Raw genomic sequence first — 16,864 nt, forward strand, 5'->3', positions numbered from 1 at the left:
TTATTTTATTATATATATATATTATTTTATAACCTAAATAATAATAATATTATATATATTATTTTATAATCTAAAATAATATATTATTTTAAACTATATACAAATTTAGTGAATGCATGCAAAAGTTGAGAGAAAATCACAAAAATATTAGATTAAAATTAAAAAATTGAGAAAGAGAAATGGGGTTTTGTATTTTTCCCTAATGATTGTTACATAATACTCACTATAAATGTATTAGAAAGTATGAATTCATTACTTAAAGGATGTTCACTAATTTTGTGATTGAAATGACTATGAAGAATATTGTTGAATAGTTCTACATTCATCATAAAATAGATAACAATTTAAAATCAACTTTGATAAGTTTCATCGAGGATAAATTTGCTAAGGCAAAGGACAATGGTCGATACTATAGTATCTTTCTTCATACTCATACTGAATTATAAGTGCAAACATCTTATAAGACAATTATATGAGATAAAAAGTTGTTCATGTAGGCATTTTGAGAATTTATGTTCTCATGCTATTAGGTATAGGAATGGTAATCCATATTCCTTTTGTAAAGATTATTATAGAGTTGACACATACAAGAAGACCAATAATGATAAGATTTTTCTTACAAGAAGCAAATAATATTGAATACAATGAGAATGAGAATATGATCGTATCATATTATCTCTAAGAAGCATCGTACAAGCTGGTAGAAGAAAAAAAAAAAGAATTGAATCAGCACATGGCAAGATAAAAAATAAATGTTCAAGGTATGAACAATTTGGATACAATTGTTGATCATGTAAATTCCCATATGTATCATCAATTTGAGGGCAATGCCATTTAGATAGGATTTTTTGGTGAAACAAGTTAGTTAAAACTTAATTTTAGTGACAAAGAATTTTAACATTTGGCGTCGCCAGGACTCGAACCGGAGACCTTCAGTGTGTTAGACTGACGTGATAACCAACTACACCACGACACCCCGACAAACAATCTTAATTTTAATGACTTATATGATTATATTGTAATATATCTTAATATATTCTAATTGTTTGGTTGTCCAAAGTTGAAGGAAATTACATTGGAAGTGTAAGTTGCAGTATATTCTCTATTCTAATTATTTTGGACCAATTTAGAATTTCAAATCTCAAAAAATATTGCATGGATCCATTATCTTTTGGTGGAAATAGAAAAATATAGAGAAAATTAGAAATTGCCACATAGTTAAGATGTTGAAAAATAAAAAAATATTTAAATTAGATAAATGGTGACATATGCCCATTGGGAATAAATTCAAAGCTTTCATAAAAAATTTTAGATGAATAATGGGGAACAACATTGCAGCAAAAATAAAAATAGAAAATCAGGAAATGACACATTATTTTGATGTTGAATAATTCAGAAAAAAATCAAAAAATGTCTAAAATAGAAAAGACATTATAAAAGTCCATCTTAGTGCCTTCTAAGTTTTACAAAATATTTCATATTATTTTTTATCAATCCTCCTATGTGATAGAAACATTGTGTTTTAATTTATCCCAAATATAATATATCCCATATTATATTGACAATCTTGCTGTTTTGTCTAAATAATAGAAAAATATATTTAATTGGCCCTCCTTTATCAATCTTGCTGTTTTGTCTAAATAATTCGTGACCGTGTACTTTGAAACATTTCTAAACAATATCACCAATTTCACTAGCCTAAAATCCTATAATAAATAAGAAAAATATTGAGAAATTCTAAATATATATGTATCTCGAATCCCGCATACATTACTATCAACATCACATAAGATTCTTCAAGTGACAATGCTAGTGCCTTTCGAATTAGAATATTGGCATATATATCTATTATATCCCTGTCTACCATATTACTGAAATCTATCAACTTCAAGAAACAATACAAGGTGAGGTGGCATATGTCGTCTTTCCAAATAACTTCGATAGGTGAATTATAACATCAAGGAAATGTTAGTTGTCTTATATTTAACAATAAACGGAATAGTTATTATATACAATCAAGCTATAAGTAAAAATTATCATGTAACTTATGACATCAACTTTAGCTTGCATAAGATTAATACCACTTCTCTTATAGTGACTTCATTTTTCTTAATAGTCTACGAGATCAAAATAACACAGTTCATACATCTTCTAAGTTTGTTTGGTATCTTATAAAAACTATTAACAACTTTTAAAATTGTTGTCATCTCTTTTTCTTAGTTAATCTTCGTCCTTGAGATTTGGCTTTACTTGGTCCTTCATCATGGAGAAGAGAAATGATATTTAGGTCCACCTCATCTAGTTTATTCTTTTCCAAGGGTTCATGGTAGGAACGCTTAGTTATATTCTTCATCATCTCTTTTTCACAACTTTTCTTCATTCTTTTCTTCTTATGACTACTCATTTCATAGAGATTGCACGATATAAGTTTGTAGACCTTATATTTTTATAATCAGTACACATTATTTTAAGTTCATTGGGTAACATTTTGCCGATTGCATCACCCTAACTATGTTGCCTCACAAAGAACATGAATGTCCTAAGAACATCAAGACATGTATCACAATTTTTGTATTGTGATTGTAGGGGTTCAAGTGTCTTTCGTTACTCTTCTTGGACATCATCTATACATGCATCGAATGTTTCATGAGTGTCTTGTTGTTAGAATAAGACACAAATTCATTACCTATTTATCTAAAATAAACTATAATTGTATGAATTTAACCTACAAGTGAACCTTTAGGTGGTAGCTCATCAAATAATGAAAAATGATCATTACGACAACTTTTCAAAACAACATACAATTACAAATCTAATTTTAGAATAACTAACTATATCATATGATATTTTTGAAATCATTTTAGTTGTTTGTGATTTTACTTCCGACTTAAAGCACGGGACGTGCTAACAAAACCATCCCTCTCAAAGATCATAACTTTTGATATCATATTAGACCAAATTACTAATACAATAATTTACAAACTATATACATCTACGTAACTTACCTACAATACAAATAGGCATGTAATTTACTTACAATACAAATAAGCATCCATGAAGATTGTACTTCAGTTGACGACATAGCAGGGACATGCTCGCAAAACTACCAATCGCATAATTTACAAACTACTAGTTACAGGTTACTAGTTATAGGTATCCATGAAGATTGTACTTAATTTACAAACTACTAGTTACAAGTGCTCTACAAACTAATCACGTAAGTGATGGCATGTGTGATACACTACACAATCTTTTTTGTTATTATTATTCTATGAAAATCTAGGAGGCGACATGACATGGGCAGCGGAAGAACATAAAAATAAAATTTTTAAATTTCTCATCAATGTGTTCATCGTTGTACGAAGATTGGTGCGTAAAATCCGTGAAACTTAAAACTGCGTATATTAAAGATTGTGTTACCTCGGGTGATTGTATATCCCTGAATTCTTGCAAATCTCTAGGAGAGGGTAAATGAGGTCAAGTGTCCTCCTCTCTAGTGGTGATCCACAAGCAAGGTTGCGACGATGTTCCTTAAGTCTCTAGGTATGCTATTTGAGGAGGAGAGGGGGAGAGGAGAATAGGAGATGGTAACACAAAAAGGCTCTAGCATATGAATCATTGGTTCCCTCCTATTTATAGAGGTCCCCTGTCAACTTAACATTAATGGATCTTGTCGTATTGGGTATTGGATTTCCATCCAACTACTCAAGCCTCTTTAATTAGTGGACCTCTATCCAATAAACTCTCATTAGCTCTTATTAGATCTCATCTATTGGATCTAATAATTTAGGGACTTATTGGATATCCAATAAAATAGGGGCTCCTACGTATATCTCATATCTGAACCTCTACTCATCGTAATACCTACCATATGTGTGTGACCCTCTAGGCCCAATATGGAGCTAGCCGTGAGTCATACCACTACGTCGTAATCCCTAGACGATATAGGGGAATCCAATCCTTTTGGACCTATCTGTCCTCAGTTATAATGTACCTATAGTCTCTTGTCCATCTAATATACTATAGATTATATACCGGGCATGGTGCTGCCAGGCCCATACGGTTTTTTCTCGAGTCTCGCTCTAATCGGATTCTCCCGGATAACTCTTTCTCTCTCGATCCGAATGACCTTGGCCAAAGATTTGTTAAAGCAAGAATACATTAGATATTCCTCTCATGATACTGAGAGTAGATGATCTTCTATCGACACTCAATAGCCCTCGTAAGGTTAGTTGCCACTCTCAATGATCGGTTGTGCTAAATCTAGAACTTCCAAACCTATAAGTCCAGAACCAAAAAGTAGAGTACTCATACAAGACATCCTTAGTGTCTCAAGTCTAAGGATTAGGTACACAGCTAGGATGTCAGAATCACTGTTTAACAATTAGTTATCATTAACCATCCAGTATTCCGTGAGTAGATTAATTAGTGAACTCATTCTCCAATTAGTACATACACTATAGCCATAGTGTCTCCACATGAGCAGCTATGAGACCAATCGCCTCTATCATATTGACGGGTATACAATACACAAGTCTGTCTGGTTATCTCGATGTCCATCTTGAGTAACCTATGACCAAGATTATTTAAGGTCTACGTTTAAAGATGAATCGATCTCATTATCATGATCTCATCACGATCCGATTCCCATTGCAAAGATCCATGAACATCACAAGTTCATATCATATCACACGTGCATCGAGCAATATAAAATGATAAAATATTAGAATAATAATAAGCAAAAAAAGTGTATGTCATATCACACGTCTCATCACTCATATTATTAGCTTGCGGGGGCACCTATGACTAGCAGATCCAATATTCATTAAGTCAAGGGTTTTTGAATAGAAATCAAATCCCCAAAAAGAAGGATCGAACTCTATAAATAGGAGTTGGGATTAAAAGGAATCATAGTTAGACCTCTACTATCACCTCCTCCAACATCTCCTCTCTGCCGTTTCCTCCAACTGATTATCCCCTCTTTGGTGTGAGAGGATAGCAAGAGAGACCAATCCCTCTTTGGTTACTGCAGTGTAGTAGTGCGTGAATGTAAGGAAAGAATGCGTTGCATAAGGAGGTGCGTCGTCGCTGCATCCGTTGTTTGGAGTACCACTAGAGAGGAGTTTCTGAGAGCTCCTTCATCCATGGACTGAGATCTACAGTTTTGGGGATATACGATCTCCCCTAGGTGAGAAGGTCTCAACCACTTTATGCAGTTACATGGTTTTTATCGTTTTCGAGTTTTATACTCCTGATCTTCACACGATTATTTGATAAATCAACTTTTAGAAAACTAGTTTTTATTTTTATTTTTCGCTACACATGATGCTCTCTGCAATTTTCTAATACAAACTATATACATCTAAGTAATTTACCTACAATATGAATAGACAAATTTTCAAATAGCTAACAAAATGACACTTGTTTAATTTAAATCTTTAGATTCTCTCTTCCACTAATAGGATCCTCTTAGAAATAAATGAATAAACTATTATTACCTGATTATAGTTATTCAAAATGTTGAGATTATCAATGTTAATTACCATAACAATCTATAGTTGCTTTGACAATATTATATATATATACATACATATATATATATATATGTATATATATATGTATGTATATATATGTATATATATATGTATGTATATATATGTATATATATATGTATGTATATATATGTATATATATATGTATTTATATATATATACAAATATATTTGGCACATAAATTTAACAACAATCCATTGTTGATTCCTCATTTTCACATGGATGCTATCATCCATCTTTCCAAATCGCTAAGGCTTGATCCTTCATATAAAAAATGTTTTCTTGTAAGATACCTAGAAGATCTAGATACCTTCATATCAATAATTTCTTCAATATTTAATATATTAAATAGAAGAGATACATCTGACATAGAAAATGATAAGTTCGACTCTATTTACCAAAAACTTATCATTTTCATACCATCATTATATAATTGTTGAAGTTAATCCATGAGATATGATTATATCAAGATATCTAGGTAATGGACAAATAAAGTACTCTTTATAATATCTAAATGATACTTCCTTAGTGATAATGAGATCAATTTTCCTCGACTACATTTAATAGTGTACTAAGTCTTCATCCTATAACAATTGTTTAGAAGGGCTTTTTGACCTTTCTTCATCATTTGAATAATCTAATCACAAAGATAAAATTAATAAATTAATAATTATAATCTAATTGCAGTGAAGTCGGTGGACTTCGGGAGCTACTAGGCGACAAACTATCCTAGAGCGGTGCTTCATCTAGGTGTGACTCAAGAGCGGGTAGATGAAGGTCGATTGCCAAAGGAGCGAACAAAATCGAAGGTGAAATAAACACTACGATATATTGGCATAGGCCACATGAAGGGATCACAATTCGAGTTTATCCCACAAGGATCATAATGCAATAGAGATGTCACCAGGAGGCGACATGGTGCAACAGATCGTGGTGAAAAAGTTCGTGGCAATGCGATACACATGACATAGTCCCGTGAGGGACTAGATCATACAGAGGTGTGATCGGGAGCTACTGGAAGCTCCACTTCGGGGAACAACACGACGGCAAGAAGGGCTATGGATTCAAGGAGTGAAGGCCATGGTACCAGAGAGGCGGGTCTTCCATACGTGCATCGAATTTTACATCGGATGAAAGCCTTGGTCATCAGCATATGGGGGCTATGTTCCACCAAGGAAAAAGTTCAAATGCAAGTACCAGTGAGTCCCATGGGAGGGACTTGATCATGCAGAGGTATAATCAAAGTAACTGGAGAGTTGGATAGCTCTAGAGCCCATATTCGCTTAAGGGAACTCGGCAAGTCAGAGGACAACGTTGCTACCAAGGAAGCTAAGGAGAATAAAATCGGTACAAACCCTACAACGTGATGGCAGAGGCCATGCATGGGAGTTGCAGTTTGTCTTTCTATCGACCAAAGGAAGCTGCTTGGAGAACACAGAGGTGTTGAAGTAGGGGGTCGAAAGGGGCGAGGAAGTGATGATGAGTCCAGAGGGACTTAGCGATCCAAAATCAAGCATCAGTTAGAATAGAAGTGGACTCAGAGAAGTGCCATAGAGATATATCTACTGATCATTAAGAAAAGGGATACAGATGCGAGGTGACGGATAGTAGGGCGATGGGCATGGCAGCGCCATGGTATCATAAAGGCGGGATTTCTGTGAAAGTAATTGATCCCTTGCTCTCATGGAGGGAGAGCGCTTGGTCGTAAAAGGGGCTGAGGAGGTGGAGCATGTAGAGGCAAACTCCAAGTACCGAGACAAAGCTAAAGGGCAGAGGCCAAGGAACTTTATAAGACCGGTGTCAACGAACTTCTTATCAAGATAGCTGAAAGTAAAGGACTTCGGGTCATGCAAGAGTGTATGACCAAGGAACGAAGCAGGTAGTACGTAGTGCTGTACCTTTGCTACTCAATGGAGTAGGCGGCAGAGTTAATGGAGAAGATGGTACAATCCCAGAGGCGACCAAATCTATTAGAGAATTACTCTAAGTTGGGGTGAAAACTTCCTGTATTCCAGAAGTTCGATGGTATTGAGAAGGTGAATTACAGTAACTAACTCAACGCAAGGAGTGCAAACACTTCCAGTGCTTCATAAGTGTGAGCAAAGAGCAAGCGAAGGCCAGTAACCAGCTCGATGCATGATGTACAACCTCGAGGAGGCGGGCGAAGTCAAGTAACCTTTGCCTTCTCAACTCTTAAGAGAATATGTGAAACTGGGTACCTCAATTCTCTTACTATCCAACAGAGAAGCTTTGCACAGGTTCAAAGACCTTTCAAAGATAATGGAAGATAATAGTTGTCAAATCCTCACCAACGGTGGTCAGTGCTACTAAGAGTAGATTGTCCGGTTCATTTCCCAACAAAATGCCAATCGAAAGCGGAAGTGATGCAAACCTACTTGGAAGTGACAACTAAATGAAAGAAGAGTCAATATACATTTTATAGAGGAAGGACCCAAAACTTCAGAAGTTTGCGAGGTGATGCTCGTTAAAACTCCAACAAGCATCCACCCAGTTCAAGCAGGATGAGATATTTGAGAGACTAGCACATAGTTAGGATGATCTTTTCCTTCATCTGGAGGATCCGCAGGAACCAACAGGGATCAACACAACTCAGCCAACCCCACACTAGAGTCAGAGTCATTGGCGAGTTGACGTAGTATAGTGGATCAAAAGTTTGACTACTCAACAATAGCAGCTGGGAGCCAAAAGGCGCATTGCAGTTGCAGCGAAAGATTGAAGACTCAGCAAAGGCGAGGAGTTGTAGTGTCAGCAAAGGCTTTGACGAGACGAGGATGTCGAAGGAATAAGTAGGGGAGAATGTCATAGGTAAACTTCTAAACAGGATGTGTGATATAATGCATATGTATGACCGTGTCTTTTGGTATGTTCATGCTTTACACAACATGTAGAGGGACGGCCGAAGGCTTAATAGTCCTATTTTAGTTGGGTTTGGTGGCCACTTTAGACATGTAAATAAAGGTTATATCATGTAGACACTTGAGAGAGATTTTCGATCTGTAGTGGACCATTTTGACCCTTTGTTGTGCAACTGTTCAGAGCTTGTAAAGTTTGTTTATAATTTGCATAGTCTATGAAGTGTTTTCGAAAATGTTTACTTGTGGATCCCGAGTGAGGCATTTTCTCTATCCCGTTTTTTCTTTTGTAGGTTCTAAGGGACCCTAGGAGGCTTCGGGGAGGCTGACCTTTGCGGACAGACACGTAAAGGTGCCGCACGATTTAGGCAAAACTAGCTAAGTCCGTGACACTATGTCGTAGGCCCTAGACGATATAGGGGGAATCCAATCCTTTTGGACCTATCTGTCCTCAGTTCCAGTGTACTTATAGTCCCTCATCCATCTAATATCTTAGAGATTGTATACCGGGCATAGTGTTGTCATGCCCAAACGGTTTATTCTCGAGTCTCGCTCTAATCGGATTCTCCCGGACAACTTTTTCTCTCTCAATCCGAATGACCTTGGCCAAAGATTTGTTTAAGCAAGAATATATTAGATATTCCTCTCATAATACTAAGAGCAGATGATCTTCTATCGACACAATATATCCCTCGTAAGGTTGGCTACCACTCTCGATGATCGATTGTGCTAAATCTAGAACTTCCAAACCTATAAGTCTAGAATCAAAAAGTGTAGTACTCATATAAAACATCTTTAGTGTCTTAAGTCTAAGGATCAGGTACACCATTAGGATGACGGAATCGTTGTTTGATAATGAGGTATCATCAACCATCCAATATTCCATGAGCAGATTAATCAGTAAACTCATTCTCCAATTAGCACCTACACTATAGCCATAGTATCTCCACATGAGCAGCTATGAGACGAGTTGCTTCTATCATATTGATACGTATACAATACACTAATCTATCTGGTTATCTCGATATCCCTCTCGAGTAACCTATGACCAAGATTATTTAAGGTCTGTGTTTAAAGATGAAGCGGCCTCATTATCGTAATCTCATCATGATTCGATTCCTATTATACAGATCCATGGACATCACCGTGCATGTCATATCACACGTGCATCGAGCAATATAAAATAATAAAATATTAGAATAATAATAAGCAAAAAAAGTGTATGTCATATCACACATGTCATCACTCATATGATTAGCTTGTGGGTGCACCTATGACTAGCATATCCAATATTCATTAAGCCAAGGGTTATTGAATAGAAATCCAATCCTCAAAAAGAAGGATCCAACTCTATAAATAGGAGTTGGGATTAAAAGAAATAATAGCTAGACCTCTACTATCGCCTCCTCCATATCTCCTCTCTACCTTTTCCTCCAACTAACTATCCACTCTTTGGTGTGAGAGGATAGTCAGAAAGACCAATCCCTCTTTCGTTACTACAGTGTAGTAGTGCGTGAATGTAAGGAAAGAACGCGTTGCACAAGGAGGTGTGTTGTCGCTGCATCCGTTATATGGAGTACCACTAGAGAGGAGTTTATAAGAGCTCCTTCATCTATGGACTGAGATCTACAGTTTTGGGGATATACGATCTCTCCTAAGTGAGGTCTCAACCACTTTATGCAATTACACAGTTTTTATTGTTTTTGAGTTTTATACTCCTGATCTTCATACGATTATTTAATAAATCTATTTTTAGAAAACTAATTTTTATTTTTATTTTTTGCTACACATATGATGCTCTCTATAATTTTCTAATACAAACTATATACATCTAAGTAACTTACCGACAATACGAATATACATCTTTTCAAATAGCTAACAAAATGACACTTGTTTAAATTAAATCTTTATATTCTCTCTTCCACTAATAGGATCCTCTTAGAAATAAATGAATAAACTATTATTACCTGATTATACTTATTTAAACTTTTGAGATCATCAATCAATGATGTTAATTACCATAACAATCTATAGTTACTTTGATAATATATATATATATATATATATATATATATATATATATATATATATATATATATATATATATATATATATATATAGCACATAAATTTAACAAAAATACATCACTGATTCCTCATTTTCACATGGATACAATGCTATCATCCACATTTCCAAATCGTTACGGCTTGGTCCTTCATAAAAAAAATGCTTTCTTGTAAGATACCTAGAAGATCTAGATACCTTCATATCAATAATTTCTTCAATATTCAATAGATTAAAAAGAAGAGATACATCTGACATAGAAAATGGTAGTTCGACTCTATTTACCAAAAACTTATCAATTTCATACCATCATTATATAATTGTTGAAGTTAATCCATGAGATATGATTATATCAAAGATATCTAGGAAATGGTCAAATAAAGTACTTTTTATAATATCTAAATGATACTTCCTTGGTAATAAAAAGACCAATTTTCCTCGACTACATTTAATAGTGTACTAAGGCTTTGTCCTATAACAATTGTTTACAAGGGCTTTTTGACCTCTCTTCATCATTCGAATGATCTAATCGCAAAGATAAAATTAATAAATTAATAATTATAATTTAAATAAAATTAAATATAAAATATTGTAAATAAAAATATACCTATGCTTGTGTCAACATTCTTGTAGATAGCTTTGGAATTTCTACACATATAATAAGTGAAGAAATAAATAAATCTTTTAGAAATAAATGAATAAATAAGTGTAGACACTCTTTTAGTTTATGAATAAAAAATAAATAAATCTTCAAAATAATCTTCAGAACATGTTCTTCAAATAAAGATATATCAGAAGAAAGACCAAAAAAAAAAGTCAAATATCAAGGGAGAGATCAAAATAACAAAGACCATGTTCGATCAAATAAGGGTAAAAGAAACTCGAATGAAGGTAAAAAAGAAACCTGTCGATGTTTTTACTGTAAAAAAATTAAACATATTGAAAAACATTATTGTTACAAAAATAAAAATCTAAATGTTTCTCTCTGCTCTTATTGTAAAAAATATGGTCATCTTGAAAAAAATTGTTAGAACAAAAATCAAACAAATTATTATAAGGAAAATAATAATGAAAAAGGGATGAAGAAAATATTTTCTTTATAACATCCGACGAGAAATATTCTAGATTTGCTTGGTTTTTAGATAGTGGATGTATTAATCATATGACAGGGAACAAAAATTTATTCTAAAGGCTTGATTATTTAATCAAATCTACAGTATAGATGGGAAATGACAACAAGGTTCAAGTAGAAGGAAAATGAATAGTTGTTGTGAACACGAAATTTGGTAAAAAATTTATTAATGATATGATGTTTATTCCTAGTTGAAAACAAAATCTCATTAGTATAGGGCAACTAATAAGAAAAAGATATTATATTATTTTTTATGATGAAAAATACTTGATTTATGATAAAAATTTGGAAAACTAATAACAATTGTGAGGATGACAAAAAACAAAGTATTTCCCTTATTATCTTTGGATTTCTCCTTACATGCTACTATTACTGATGAATAAACATTATAATATAAAAGCTATAATCATCTAAATTTTTGTGAGTCTATACAAACTATCTTATATAACAAATCCTACGGTATTCAAACTGATGAGAAGATGCCTTAGAACAAAACTAAAGTCGATGAAAGTTCTAATGAGAGCAATAATTAGCCATAATTCAAGAAGCAAAAAGTTTTAGATTATATTCCATCTACTGCTAGTAAACCTATTACAAAGACTGCAAAAAAGAAGAGCACCTGTAGTGATGAAGATGAGGATGATAGCTTTGAAAAAAGTTCCGATGATGATTATTCAAAAGGGCAATAAGTTAAGAAGTCTTAAGCATTAAAAGACAATAGTCATTCTCACGAGTCTTCTAATAAAAGTGAAAATAAGCAACCATTAAAGACTCCGAAGAAGGTTAAAGATGTAAAATGGTGGATGCATCATCGAAGACCAATTTATCGATATCTTTACAAAAGCTTTTGTAAATTTTTTTTTTCGAAGACAACTTCAAGTTACAACTATTTGAATTAAGAGGATGTGTTAAGATTAAATAATATAGTTATAATTAGATAAAATAAAAGATAAAAATTTAGATTTAAATAAATAAATTAGGGTGAAAATATTTATTAGGATATAGTAAATTTTTATTATTTTAAAAAACTTATGGAAACACCTATAACAAAGGTCAAGACCTCATGTGATTTCCTTTTAGAAAATTTTAAAATCTAATCATGATCATTAATGGACACATTAACTGAGTAAAGCATATTATGATTTAATCATAGCCCTACGCAAATTTATTTGGGTTTCTATCCAATGAAAATGTTACAAGGTTGACTCAAGGAATTATCCACATAGGTTTATCTTTCTTTCTATTCTAATGATCTTACTATAGGATGGATCCACTTCCTGATGAAGTATTTTTTTTTATTTTTAATAATATTGATAGATAGACATTAGGCTAGATATCAAGTTGGGATGAAAGTCAATTGGTAAGTAGCTAAGGTTTTGGCACTCCTATAGACTTAAATTATCCATTTTATTATGACGAAAATGATAATAGTGGTGATGTCTTTGAAAATAAATTGACTAAAAAAAGAATACAAGAATAGGTTGAAGGCAAATTTAACCATAATATTTATGATGTCTCATATGTTGTTGGTGAATGAGTTGTTTTAAGTGAGGATAGATAATACCAAACAAAGTACCTGTTGATTATGATTATAGCAAAATAATGGTATATTGTTAAATACATAAATTTCTTTAGTTGAAAATGATGATTATTCCCATAATAATCTTTTTGTTAGTCAGGTATGACATTTGAATGACATTAAAGTTATTTTATTATATATATATATATTATTTTATAACCTAAATAATAATAAAATTATATATATTATTTTATAATCTAAAATAATATATTATTTTAAACTATATACAAATTTAGTGAATGCATGCAAAAGTTGAGAGAAAATCACAAAAATATTATATTAAAATTAAAAAATTGAGAAGGAGAAATGGGGTTTTGTATTTTTCCCTAATGATTGTTACATAATACTCACTACAAATGTATTAGAAAGTATGAATTCATTACTTAAAGGATGTTCGTAACTTACTAATTTTGTGATTGAAATGACTATGAAGAATATTGTTGAATAGTTCTACATTCATCATAAAATAGATAACAATTTAAAATCAACTTTGATAAGTTTCATCGAGGATCAATTTGCTAAGGCAAAGGACAATGGTCGATACTATAGTATCTTTCTTCATACTCATACTGAATTATAAGTGCAAACATCTTATAAGACAATTATATGAGATAAAAAGTTGTTCGTGTAGGCATTTTGAGAATTTATGTTCTCATGCTATTAAGTATAGGAATGGTAATCCATATTCCTTTGGTAAAGATTATTATAGAGTTGACACATACAAGAAGACCAATAATGATAAGATTTTTCTTACAAGAAGCAAATAATATTGGATACAATGAGAATGAGAATATGATCGTATCATATTATCTCTAAGAAGCATCGTACAAGCTGGTAGAAGAAAAAAAGAAAGAATTGAATCAGCACATGGCAAGATAAAAAATAAATGTTCAAGGTATGAACAATTTGGATACAATCGTTGATCATGTAAATTCTCATATGTATCATCAATTTGAGGGCAATGCCATTTAGATAGGATTTTATGGTGAAACAAGTTAGTTAAAACTTAATTTTAGTGACAAAGAATTTTAACAATTGGCGTCGACCGGAATCGAACCGGAGACCTTCAGTGTGTTAGACTGACGTGATAACCAACTACACCACGACACCCCGACAAACAATCTTAATTTTAATGACTTATATTATTATATTGTAACATATCTTAATATATTCTAATTGTTTGGTTGTCCAAAGTTGAAGGAAATTCTTTTACTTACCCAAAAAAACAAAGACAAAAAGAAGTTGAAGGAAATTACATTGGAAATGTAAGTTGCAGTATATTCTCTATTCTAATTATTTTGGACCAATTTAGAATTTCAAATCTCAAAAAATATTGCATGGATCCATTATCTTTTGGTGGAAATAGAAAAATATAGAGAAAATTAGAAATTGGCACATAGTTAAGATGTTGAAAAATAAAAAAAATATTTAAATTAGATAAATGGTGACATATGCCCATTGGGAATAAATTCAAAGCTTTCATAAAAAAATTTAGATGAATAATGGGGAACAACATTGCAGCAAAAATAAAAATAGAAAATCAGGAAATGACACATTATTTTGATGTTGAATAATTCAGAAAAAAATCAAAAAATGTCTAAAATAGAAAAGACATTATAAAAGTCCATCTTAGTGCCTTCTAAGTTTTACAAAATATTTCATATTATTTTTTATCAATCCTCCTATGTGATAGAAACATTGTGTTTTAATTTATCCCAAATATAATATATCCCATATTATATTGACAATCTTGCTGTTTTGTCTAAATAATAGAAAAATATATTTAATTGGCCCTCCTTTATCAATCTTACTGTTTTGTCTAAATAATTCGTGACCGTGTACTTTGAAACATTTCTAAACAATATCACCAATTTCACTAGCCTAAAATCCTATAATAAATAAGAAAAATATTGAGAAATTCTAAATATATATGTATCTCGAATCCCGCATACATTACTATCAACATCACATAAGATTCTTCAAGTGACAATGCTAGTGCCTTTCGAATTAGAATATTGGCATATATATCTATTATATCCCTGTCTACCATATTACTGAAAATTATCAACTTCAAGAAACAATACAAGGTGAGGTGGCATATGTCGTCTTTCCAAATAACTTCGATAGGTGAATTATAACATCAAGGAAATGTTAGTTGTCTTATATTTAACAATAAACGGAATAGTTATTATATACAATCAAGCTATAAGTAAAAATTATCATGTAACTTATGACATCAACTTTAGCTTGCATAAGATTAATACCACTTCTTCTTTTATAGTGACTTCATTTTTCTTAATAGTCTACGAGATCAAAATAACTCAGTTTAGACATCTTCTAAGTTTGTTTGGTATCTTATAAAAACTATTAACAACTTTTAAAATTGTTGTCATCTCTTTTTCTTAGTTAATCTTCGTCCTTGAGATTTGGCTTTACTTGGTCCTTCATCATGGAGAAGAGAAATGATATTTAGGTCCACCTCATCTAGTTTATTCTTTTCCAAGGGTTCATGGTAGGAACGCTTAGTTATATTCTTCATCATCTCTTTTTCACAATTTTTCTTCATTCTTTTCTTCTTATGACTACTCATTTCATAGAGATTGCACGATATAAGTTTGTAGACCTTATATTTTTATCATTAGTACACATTTTTTTAAGCTCATTGGGTAACATTTTGCCGATTGCATCACCCTAACAATGTTGCCTCACAAAGAACATGAATGTCCTAAGAACATCAAGACATGTATCACAATTTTTGTATTGTGATTGTTGGGGTTCAAGTGTCTTGCGTTACTCATCTTGGACATCATCTATACATGCATCGAATGTTTCATGAGTGTCTTGTTGTTAGAATAAGACACAAATTCATTACTTAGTTATCTAAAATAAACTATAATTGTATGAATTTAACCTACAAGTGAACCTTTATGTGGTAGCTCATCAAATAATGAAAAATGATCATTACGACAACTTTTCAAAACAACATACAATTACAAATCTAATTTTAGAATAACTAACTATATCATATGATATTTTTGAAATCATTTTAGTTGTTTGTGATTTTATGTCCGACTTAAAGCACAGGACGTGCTAACAAAACCATCACTATTAAAGATCATAACTTTTGATATCATATTATACCAAATTACTAATACAATAATTTACAAACTATACACATCTACGTAACTTACCTACAATACAAATAGTTATGTAATTTACTTACAATACAAATAAGCATCCTTGAAGATTGTACTTCAGTTGACGACATAGCAGGGACATGCTCATAAAACTACCAATCGCATAATTTACAAACTACTAGTTACAGGTTACTAGTTATAGGCATCCTTGAAGATTATACTTAATTTACAAACTACTAGTTACAAGTGCTCTACAAACCAATCACGTAAGTGATGACATGTGTGATACACTGCGCAATCTTTTTTGTTATTATTATTCTATGAAAATCTAGGAGGCGACATGACATGGGCCGCGGAAGAACATAAAAATAAAATTTTTAAATTTCTCATCAATGTGTTCATCGTTGTATGAATATTGGTGCGTAAAATCCGTGAAACTTAACTGCGTATATTAAAGATTGTGTTACCTCGGGTGATTGTATATCCCTGAATTCTTGCAAATCTCTAGGAGAGGGTAAATGAGGTCA

At 32.2% G+C, this 16,864-nt stretch overlaps 2 non-coding genes across 2 annotated transcripts; both read right to left on the bottom strand.

Moving 5' to 3' along the window:
* Positions 1–902: 902 nt before the first annotated feature.
* On the bottom strand, positions 903–976 carry TRNAV-AAC (transfer RNA valine (anticodon AAC)). Its single transcript has one exon. It is a non-coding gene; the product is annotated as a tRNA-Val (tRNA).
* A 13,260-nt stretch (positions 977–14,236) lies between these two features.
* TRNAV-AAC (transfer RNA valine (anticodon AAC)) lies at positions 14,237–14,310 on the bottom strand. Its single transcript has one exon. It is a non-coding gene; the product is annotated as a tRNA-Val (tRNA).
* Positions 14,311–16,864: the final 2,554 nt, after the last annotated feature.

Source organism: Musa acuminata, chromosome BXJ1-2, assembly GCF_036884655.1.
Source record: "Musa acuminata AAA Group cultivar baxijiao chromosome BXJ1-2, Cavendish_Baxijiao_AAA, whole genome shotgun sequence".
NCBI classification, from domain to species: domain Eukaryota; kingdom Viridiplantae; phylum Streptophyta; class Magnoliopsida; order Zingiberales; family Musaceae; genus Musa; species Musa acuminata.